Source organism: Crinia signifera, chromosome 3, assembly GCF_055691185.1.
Source record: "Crinia signifera chromosome 3, ASM5569118v1, whole genome shotgun sequence".
NCBI classification, from domain to species: domain Eukaryota; kingdom Metazoa; phylum Chordata; class Amphibia; order Anura; family Myobatrachidae; genus Crinia; species Crinia signifera.
In genome coordinates, this window is record NC_139219.1 from 334,070,798 (window position 1) to 334,081,436 (window position 10,639).

Below are 10,639 nucleotides of genomic sequence, written 5' to 3' on the forward strand. Positions count from 1 at the left end.
TCAGTCAAGCGTTGGTGGTATAGTGGTGAGCATAGCTGCCTTCCAAGCAGTTGACCCGGGTTCGATTCCCGGCCAACGCAGTTTTTTCATACTTCCAAATGTTATTGAGCATGTTCTCAGATCAAAAGTTCATTAAAAATGTTCAAAGCTTTGTAAAATTCATGATATCTTCCTATAAAAAATACTTTTGATTCCATCCCTGTCTGAGGTACTCCTTTTATATTGTTTCAATCATTTCAGTCAAGCCATGGTGTAACATTGCATCTTGTGCATATTTTTAGAACATGTGACCGGACTTACGTACTTGGGAAATATTTGCTTTAGCAGACTTTTTTAACATGGCATCTCGTGCATATTTTTAGAACATGTGACCTGACTTACGTACTTGGGAAATATTTGCTTTAGCAGACTCAGTCAAGCGTTGGTGGTATAGTGGTGAGCATAGCTGCCTTTCAAGCACTTGACCGGGTTCGATTCCCAGCCAACGCAGTTTTTTCATACTTCCAAATGTTATTGAGCATGTTCTCGGATCAAAAGTTCATTAAAAATGTTCAAAGCTTTGTAAAATTCATGATATCTACCTATAAAAATTACTTTTGATTCCATCCCTGTCTGAGGTACTCCTTTTATATTGTTTCAATCATTTCAGTCAAGCCATGGTGTAACATGGCATCTCGTGCATATTTTTAGAACATGTGACCTGACTTACGTACTTGGGAAATATTTGCTTTAGCAGTCTCAGTCAAGCGTTGGTGGTATAGTTGTGAGCATAGCTGCCTTCCAGTGGCGTAACTATAAATTATGCTCCCCCAAGCCAAAATATTTTTTGGCGCCCCCCCCCCCCCCCCCCCATCCCAGTGAAACTCATTCATGACCACTCATAATATATTGACCCCCCCCCTTACTATCTATAATCCCCCAAGCCTTAACAATGTATGTATCCCACTCACCCCCCACCCTTTGTTTATTTTACACTAATTTTTCCCCTCCCTTCTGTCTTTATAAACTGACGGTTACTGACCTCTAAAAGTACAGGAGCATTCTCCAGCTCCTAGTCTCCACAGCCCCAGCGTCTGGTGAATATCAACAGCAGCAGATTCCTGCCGCCAACCTCCAGCTTCTCAGCGTCTCAGCATCACCAGTGGCCCGGCGCCTGCATCTACTATTAACCACCGGTGCTGCAGCAGCAGCGCCAGTAACGAGAGCTAGCAGCGCACGGGTACAGCCGCACACATAGGAACAACTACTATACTTTTCCCCAGGCATCGTCATTAGGGAAGCGACGGTAGCGCTGCTTGCTCCTGTACTGCAGCGCTGGTGATTACTAGTAGATGCAGGTTCCGGGACTCTGGTGACACTGAGAAGCTGGAGGTTGGCAGTGGGAAGCTGCGTCTGCTGAGAGTGAGACACCGAGGAGCTGCAGAAGAATGAAGACTCACTCGTTGCGGTGCTGCTGCTGACAGGGAGTACAGGTAATGAGATCCTGACTCTCCGTGCGGGAGCCGGCGCCCACGCAGCCCCCGCTCCCCCAAGCAGTGGCGGGGGCTGCCTTACACAAGTTACGCCAGTGCTGCCTTCCAAGCAGTTGACCCGAGTTCGATTCCCGGCCAACGCAGTCTTTTCATACTTCCAAATGTTATTGAGCATGTTCTCGGATCAAAAGTTCATTAAAAATGTTCAAAGCTTTGTAAAATTCATGATATCTTCCTATAAAAAATACGTTTGATTCCATCCCTGTCTGAGGTACTCCTTTTATATTGTTTCAATCATTTCAGTCAAGCCATGGTGTAACATGGCATCTCGTGCATATTTTTAGAACATGTGACCTGACTTACGTACTTGGGAAATATTTGCTTTAGCAGACTCAGTCAAGCATTGGTGGTATAGTGGTCAGCATAGCTGCCTTTCAAGCAGTTGATCTGGGTTTGATTCCAGGCCAACGCAGTTTTTTCATACTTCCAAATGATATTGAGCATGTTCTCTGATCAAAAGTTCATTAACAATGTTCAAAGCTTTGTAAAATCTATGATAGCTTTCTATAAAAATTACTTTTGATTTCATCAGTGTCTGAGGTACTCCTTTTATATTGTTTCAATCATTTCAGTCAAGCCATGGTGTAACATGGCATCTCATGCATATTTTTAGAACATGTGACCTGACTTACGTACTTATGAAATATTTTCTTTTGAAAACTCAGTCAAGCGTTGGTGGTATAGTGGTGAGCATAGCTGCCTTCCAAGCAGTTGACCCGGGTTCGATTCCCGGCCAACGCAGTTTTTTCATACTTCCAAATGTTATTGAGCATGTTCTCAGATCAAAAGTTCATTAAAAATGTTCAAAGCTTTGTAAAATTCATGATATCTTCCTATAAAAAATACTTTTGATTCCATCCCTGTCTAAGGTACTCCTTTTATATTGTTTCAATCATTTCAGTCAAGCCATGGTGTAACATGGCATCTCATGCATATTTTTAGAACATGTGACCTGACTTACGTACTTGGGAAATATTTGCATTAGCAGACTCAGTCAAGCGTTGGTGGTATAGTGTTGAGCATAGCTGCCTTCCAAGCAGTTGACCCGTGTTCGGTTACCGGCCAACGCAGGTTTTTCATACTTCTCTGATCAAAAGTTCATTAAAAATGTTCAAAGCTTTGTAAAATTCATGATATCTACCTATAAAAATTACTTTTGATTCCATCACTGTCTGAGGTACTCCTTTTATATTGTTTCAATCATTTCAGTCAAGCCATGGTGTAACATGGCATCTCGTGCATATTTTTAGAACATGTGACCTGACTTACGTACTTGGGAAATATTTGCTTTAGCAGTCTCAGTCAAGCGTTGGTGGTATAGTTGTGAGCATAGCTGCCTTCCAAGCAGTTGACCCGAGTTCGATTCCCAGCCAACGCAGTCTTTTCATACTTCCAAATGTTATTGAGCATGTTCTCGGATCAAAAGTTCATTAAAAATGTTCAAAGCTTTGTAAAATTCATGATATCTTCCTATAAAAAATACGTTTGATTCCATCCCTGTCTGAGGTACTCCTTTTATATTGTTTCAATCATTTCAGTCAAGCCATGGTGTAACATGGCATCTCGTGCATATTTTTAGAACATGTGACCTGACTTAAGTACTTGGGAAATATTTGCTTTAGCAGACTCAGTCAAGCGTTGGTGGTATAGTGATGAGCATAGCTGCCTTCCAAGCAGTTGATCTGGGTTTGATTCCAGGCCAACGCAGTTTTTTCATACTTCCAAATTATATTGAGCATGTTCTCTGATCAAAAGTTCATTAACAATGTTCAAAGCTTTGTAAAATGTATGATAGCTTCCTATAAAAATTACTTTTGATTCCATCCCTGCCTGAGGTACTCCTTTTATATTGTTTCAATCATTTCAGTCAAGCCATGGTGTAACATGGCATCTCATGCATATTTTTAGAACATGTGACCTGACTTACGTACTTGGGAAATATTTGCATTAGCAGACTCAGTCAAGCGTTGGTGGTATAGTGGTGAGCATAGCTGCCTTCCAAGCAGTTGACCCGGGTTCGGTTACCGGCCAACGCAGGTTTTTCATACTTCTCTGATCAAAAGTTCATTAAAAATGTTCAAAGCTTTGTAAAATTCATGATATCTACCTATAAAAATTACTTTTGATTCCATCCCTGTCTGAGGTACTCCTTTTATATTGTTTCAATCATTTCAGTCAAGCCATGGTGTAACATGGCATCTCGTGCATATTTTTAGAACATGTGACCTGACTTACGTACTTGGGAAATATTTGCTTTAGCAGACTCAGTCAAGCTTTGGTGGTATAGTGGTAAGCATAGCTGCCTTCCAAGCAGATGACCCAAATTCGATTCCCGGCCAACGCAGTTTTTTTATACTTCCAAATGTTATTGAGCATGTTCTCGTATCAAAAGTTCATTAAAAATGTTCAAAGCCTTGTAAAATTCATGATATCTTCCTATAAAAAATACGTTTGATTCCATCCCTGTCTGAGGTGCTCCTTTTATATTGTTTCAATCATTTCAGTCAAGCCATGGTGTAACATTGCATCTCGTGCATATTTTTAGAACATGTGACCTGACTTACGTACTTGGGAAATATTTGCTTTAGCAGATTCAGTCAAGCGTTGGTGGTCAGCATAGCTGCCTTCCAAGCAGTTGATCTGGGTTTGATTCCAGGCCAACGCAGTTTTTTCATACTTCCAAATGATATTGAGCATGTTCTCTGATCAAAAGTTCATTAACAATGTTCAAAGCTTTGTAAAATGTATGATAGCTTTCTATAAAAATTACTTTTGATTTCATCAGTGTCTGAGGTACTCCTTTTATATTGTTTCAATCATTTCAGTCAAGCCATGGTGTAACATGGCATCTCATGCATATTTTTAGAACATGTGACCTGACTTACGTACTTATGAAATATTTTCTTTTGAAAACTCAGTCAAGCGTTGGTGGTATAGTGGTGAGCATAGCTGCCTTCCAAGCAGTTGACCCGGGTTCGATTCCCGGCCAACGCAGTTTTTTCATACTTCCAAATGTTATTGAGCATGTTCTCAGATCAAAAGTTCATTAAAAATGTTCAAAGCTTTGTAAAATTCATGATATCTTCCTATAAAAAATACTTTTGATTCCATCCCTGTCTGAGGTACTCCTTTTATATTGTTTCAATCATTTCAGTCAAGCCATGGTGTAACATTGCATCTCGTGCATATTTTTAGAACATGTGACCGGACTTACGTACTTGGGAAATATTTGCTTTAGCAGACTTTTTTAACATGGCATCTCGTGCATATTTTTAGAACATGTGACCTGACTTACGTACTTGGGAAATATTTGCTTTAGCAGACTCAGTCAAGCGTTGGTGGTATAGTGGTGAGCATAGCTGCCTTCCAAGCACTTGACCGGGTTCGATTCCCAGCCAACGCAGTTTTTTCATACTTCCAAATGTTATTGAGCATGTTCTCGGATCAAAAGTTCATTAAAAATGTTCAAAGCTTTGTAAAATTCATGATATCTACCTATAAAAATTACTTTTGATTCCATCCCTGTCTGAGGTACTCCTTTTATATTTTTTCAATCATTTCAGTCAAGCCATGGTGTAACATGGCATCTCGTGCATATTTTTAGAACATGTGACCTGACTTACAAACTTGGGAAATATTTGCTTTAGCAGACTCAGTCAAGCGTTGGTGGTATAGTGGTGAGCATAGCTGCCTTCCAAGCAGTTGACCGGGTTCGATTCCCGGCCAACGCAGTTTTTTCATACTTCCAAATGTTATTGAGCATGTTCTCGGATCAAAAGTTCATTAAAAATGTTAAAAGCTTTGTAAAATGTATGCTATCTTCCTATAAATTTACTTTTGATTCCATCCCTGTCTGAGGTACTCCTTTTATATTGTTTCAATCATTTCAGTCAAGCCATGGTGTAACATGGCATCTCGTGCATATTTTTAGAACATGTGACCTGACTTACATACTTGGGAAATATTTGCTTTAGCAGACTCAGTCAAGCGTTGGTGGTATAGTTGTGAGCATAGCTGCTTTCCAAGCAGTTGACCCGAGTTCGATTCCCGGCCAACGCAGTCTTTTCATACTTCCAAATGTTATTGAGCATGTTCTCGTATCAAAAGTTCATTAAAAATGTTCAAAGCTTTGTAAAATTCATGATATCTTCCTATAAAAAATACGTTTAATTCCATCCCTGTTTGAGGTACTCCTTTTATATTGTTTCAATCATTTCAGTCAAGCCATGGTGTAACATGGCATCTCATGCATATTTTTAGAACATGTGACCTGACTTACGTACTTGGGAAATATTTGCTATAGCAGATTCAGTCAAGCGTTAGTGGTATAGTGGTGAGCATAGCTGCCTTCCAAGCAGTTGACCTGAGTTCGATTCCCGGCCAACGCAGTCTTTTCATACTTCCAAATGTTATTGAGCATGTTCTCGTATCAAAAGTTCATTAAAAATGTTCAAAGCTTTGTAAAATTCATGATATCTACCTATAAAAATTACTTTTGATTCCATCCCTGTCTGAGGTACTCCTTTTATATTGTTTCAATCATTTCAGTCAAGCCATGGTGTAACATGGCATCTCGTGCATATTTTTAGAACATGTGACCTGACTTACGTACTTGGGAAATATTTGCTTTAGCAGACTCAGTCAAGCTTTGGTGGTATAGTGGTAAGCATAGCTGCCTTCCAAGCAGATGACCCAAATTCGATTCCCGGCCAACGCAGTTTTTTTATACTTCCAAATGTTATTGAGCATGTTCTCGTATCAAAAGTTCATTAAAAATGTTCAAAGCCTTGTAAAATTCATGATATCTTCCTATAAAAAATACGTTTGATTCCATCCCTGTCTGAGGTGCTCCTTTTATATTGTTTCAATCATTTCAGTCAAGCCATGGTGTAACATTGCATCTCGTGCATATTTTTAGAACATGTGACCTGACTTACGTACTTGGGAAATATTTGCTTTAGCAGATTCAGTCAAGCGTTGGTGGTCAGCATAGCTGCCTTCCAAGCAGTTGATCTGGGTTTGATTCCAGGCCAACGCAGTTTTTTCATACTTCCAAATGATATTGAGCATGTTCTCTGATCAAAAGTTCATTAACAATGTTCAAAGCTTTGTAAAATGTATGATAGCTTTCTATAAAAATTACTTTTGATTTCATCAGTGTCTGAGGTACTCCTTTTATATTGTTTCAATCATTTCAGTCAAGCCATGGTGTAACATGGCATCTCATGCATATTTTTAGAACATGTGACCTGACTTACGTACTTATGAAATATTTTCTTTTGAAAACTCAGTCAAGCGTTGGTGGTATAGTGGTGAGCATAGCTGCCTTCCAAGCCGTTGACCCGGGTTCGATTCCCGGCCAACGCAGTTTTTTCATACTTCCAAATGTTATTGAGCATGTTCTCAGATCAAAAGTTCATTAAAAATGTTCAAAGCTTTGTAAAATTCATGATATCTTCCTATAAAAAATACTTTTGATTCCATCCCTGTCTGAGGTACTCCTTTTATATTGTTTCAATCATTTCAGTCAAGCCATGGTGTAACATTGCATCTCGTGCATATTTTTAGAACATGTGACCGGACTTACGTACTTGGGAAATATTTGCTTTAGCAGACTTTTTTAACATGGCATCTCGTGCATATTTTTAGAACATGTGACCTGACTTACGTACTTGGGAAATATTTGCTTTAGCAGACTCAGTCAAGCGTTGGTGGTATAGTGGTGAGCATAGCTGCCTTCCAAGCACTTGACCGGGTTCGATTCCCAGCCAATGCAGTTTTTTCATACTTCCAAATGTTATTGAGCATGTTCTCGGATCAAAAGTTCATTAAAAATGTTCAAAGCTTTGTAAAATTCATGATATCTACCTATAAAAATTACTTTTGATTCCATCCCTGTCTGAGGTACTCCTTTTATATTTTTTCAATCATTTCAGTCAAGCCATGGTGTAACATGGCATCTCGTGCATATTTTTAGAACATGTGACCTGACTTACAAACTTGGGAAATATTTGCTTTAGCAGACTCAGTCAAGCGTTGGTGGTATAGTGGTGAGCATAGCTGCCTTCCAAGCAGTTGACCGGGTTCGATTCCCGGCCAACGCAGTTTTTTCATACTTCCAAATGTTATTGAGCATGTTCTCGGATCAAAAGTTCATTAAAAATGTTAAAAGCTTTGTAAAATGTATGCTATCTTCCTATAAATTTACTTTTGATTCCATCCCTGTCTGAGGTACTCCTTTTATATTGTTTCAATCATTTCAGTCAAGCCATGGTGTAACATGGCATCTCGTGCATATTTTTAGAACATGTGACCTGACTTACAGTACATACTTGGGAAATATTTGCTTTAGCAGACTCAGTCAAGCGTTGGTGGTATAGTTGTGAGCATAGCTGCTTTCCAAGCAGTTGACCCGAGTTCGATTCCCGGCCAACGCAGTCTTTTCATACTTCCAAATGTTATTGAGCATGTTCTCGTATCAAAAGTTCATTAAAAATGTTCAAAGCTTTGTAAAATTCATGATATCTTCCTATAAAAAATACGTTTAATTCCATCCCTGTTTGAGGTACTCCTTTTATATTGTTTCAATCATTTCAGTCAAGCCATGGTGTAACATGGCATCTCATGCATATTTTTAGAACATGTGACCTGACTTACGTACTTGGGAAATATTTGCTATAGCAGATTCAGTCAAGCGTTAGTGGTATAGTGGTGAGCATAGCTGCCTTCCAAGCAGTTGACCTGAGTTCGATTCCCGGCCAACGCAGTCTTTTCATACTTCCAAATGTTATTGAGCATGTTCTCTTATCAAAAGTTCATTAAAAATGTTCAAAGCTTTGTAAAATTCATGATATCTACCTATAAAAATTACTTTTGATTCCATCCCTGTCTGAGGTAATCCTTTTATATTGTTTCAATCATTTCAGTCAAGCCATGGTGTAACATGGCATCTCGTGCATATTTTTAGAACATGTGACCTGACTTACGTACTTGGGAAATATTTGCTTTAGCAGTCTCAGTCAAGCGTTGGTGGTATAGTTGTGAGCATAGCTGCCTTCCAAGCAGTTGACCCGAGTTCGATTCCCGGCCAACGCAGTCTTTTCATACTTCCAAATGTTATTGAGCATGTTCTCGGATCAAAAGTTCATTAAAAATGTTCAAAGCTTTGTAAAATTCATGATATCTTCCTATAAAAAATACGTTTGATTCCATCCCTGTCTGAGGTACTCCTTTTATATTGTTTCAATCATTTCAGTCAAGCCATGGTGTAACATGGCATCTCATGCATATTTTTAGAACATGTGACCTGACTTACGTACTTGGGAAATATTTGCATTTGCAATATGGGTGTGGGTCGGCACTGGCAAGTATAATTAGTAGCAAATGTAAACGTACAGATATCTGTTAGACACACCCCCTACTCCAGCCTGGATGCTGTACCAACGGAGCGGAAGAACTCCGGTCCACGCAGCCCGCCCCTGCTACCAAACAGGTAACACAGCAGACACCGGGTGGAGACAGCCCTTCACCCCGACTCCCCGCCGCAGCTGTGCTGGTTTCAACTAGCAGTCACGATCCACTGATCGCGACGAGCGCTGAGACGCCACTGAGCGGGTCCCGGGTAAGTGAAAGTCTCCCCGACTGCTCTCTGTGCTGTGACGCCACGCACACAGTAACACTGTGTGACAGTTGCTTGCGCAATGTGCATAGAGCTTTCTACACATTGATAAATGCCACTCTCTGGATGCTCACCTAGCCGATTAGTGAAATCTAGCCACTGCATCCTCAGCTCCTCTCTGGTATTTACCACTACAAGCAACTGGTTTGCACAGGCATTGTAGCCAGGCATTGCACCCTGTTACCTGTAACTAATTATATGCTCAAATGTTTCAATTGTTAGCAATTTAATTACAATTGGTTTATTGGCTAGCAGGTTAATCTTTCTATTTCTACTGTTGTCCATATAGGCGGCATAGCCTTCTGCACCAGCTATTTGGTTAACAAGCACTCTTTGGGGATTATAATCATATTTAAAGTAGCCAATGAAGGCAGAACGTATATCATCTATTGTACTATAAAGCAGCCAATTAAGTCAAACGCACATCATTTGTTGTACTGCATTGAATGTACTGAATATCTTTTCCCCTTTTTTTGTGTATACTGAACAAAATACTAATTGTCTGCTGTACCATATGTATCATATACTTGGGCATTTCTTTTTTGTTTGTATACTAAGCAAATTACTTACTCCAGTCAATTATCTACAGAATAATTACTCTGACACTACCACCTTGGCTCTACAGCCATCACCTGAGACAGGCACTTGTACCAAGTACCTTCTGCAATAGGCGTCCTTTCATGTACAAGAAGCGCCTTTGTAATTAGTGTCAGCATTGAGCCACTGATTATTCATAACTCAAACGCCCCCCCTTTTTTTCATGTGTTTTACACCTGGGATTTGACTCTTATGATATTTATCGGTGGTACTTTTCACTCCATCAGTACTATATCAGTAGTTATTCAGCTGATGTACCACACCCCCTGAACCAATCGCATTGGTACTCACTTGCATGTATGCTTTGTTTTCCATGCACTCGTACTTACAAAATAATTTCCCTTGGATGTAATCTGGCCCTCAGTGACACCAATACTGAGATCAGATACATTACTCCAGCTCGGAGACTCGGGTACATTCCTCTATAAATTCTTTTTCTCCTCACTCTGTTGGAGTAAACCGAGATATCCTTATCACTCTCAATCATCATTCGATGTCCACATGACAGATGGTGAATAGCAGAAGGGGGATTTCACGATACCCACATTCTTACCTCAATCTCTTCTGTCTACGCTGCTCTCTCATTTGCTGCGGATATCCCTGATCTCTCTGCAATACCTCTGGCAACAGAGGATCAGGTGGTTTTCACATCAAAAAGCAGAAGCACTCATAAGTCTTCCGCTGACCACAGTGAGATCCCATCCATTGGTGCATTTACGGCCATACATCACTGGTACGCCTGATTCCCATTCCGAACTCGGAAGCTAAGCAGTGATTGGCCTGGTTAGTACCCGTGAGGGTGACCAACGGGGAATACCAGGAGCTGTAGCGC

The 10,639-nt window shown here is 40.1% G+C and overlaps 3 non-coding genes and 1 pseudogene across 3 annotated transcripts; all 4 read left to right on the forward strand.

Moving 5' to 3' along the window:
* The first annotated feature begins 8 nt into the window (after window positions 1-8).
* TRNAG-UCC (transfer RNA glycine (anticodon UCC)) lies at window positions 9-80 on the forward strand. The gene has a single exon. It is a non-coding gene; the product is annotated as a tRNA-Gly (tRNA).
* Window positions 81-2,201: 2,121 nt separating this feature from the next.
* TRNAG-UCC (transfer RNA glycine (anticodon UCC)) lies at window positions 2,202-2,273 on the forward strand. The gene has a single exon. It is a non-coding gene; the product is annotated as a tRNA-Gly (tRNA).
* Window positions 2,274-4,454: 2,181 nt separating this feature from the next.
* On the forward strand, window positions 4,455-4,526 carry TRNAG-UCC (transfer RNA glycine (anticodon UCC)). The gene has a single exon. It is a non-coding gene; the product is annotated as a tRNA-Gly (tRNA).
* Window positions 4,527-10,519: 5,993 nt separating this feature from the next.
* Window positions 10,520-10,639, forward strand: LOC146065271 (5S ribosomal RNA; annotated as a pseudogene).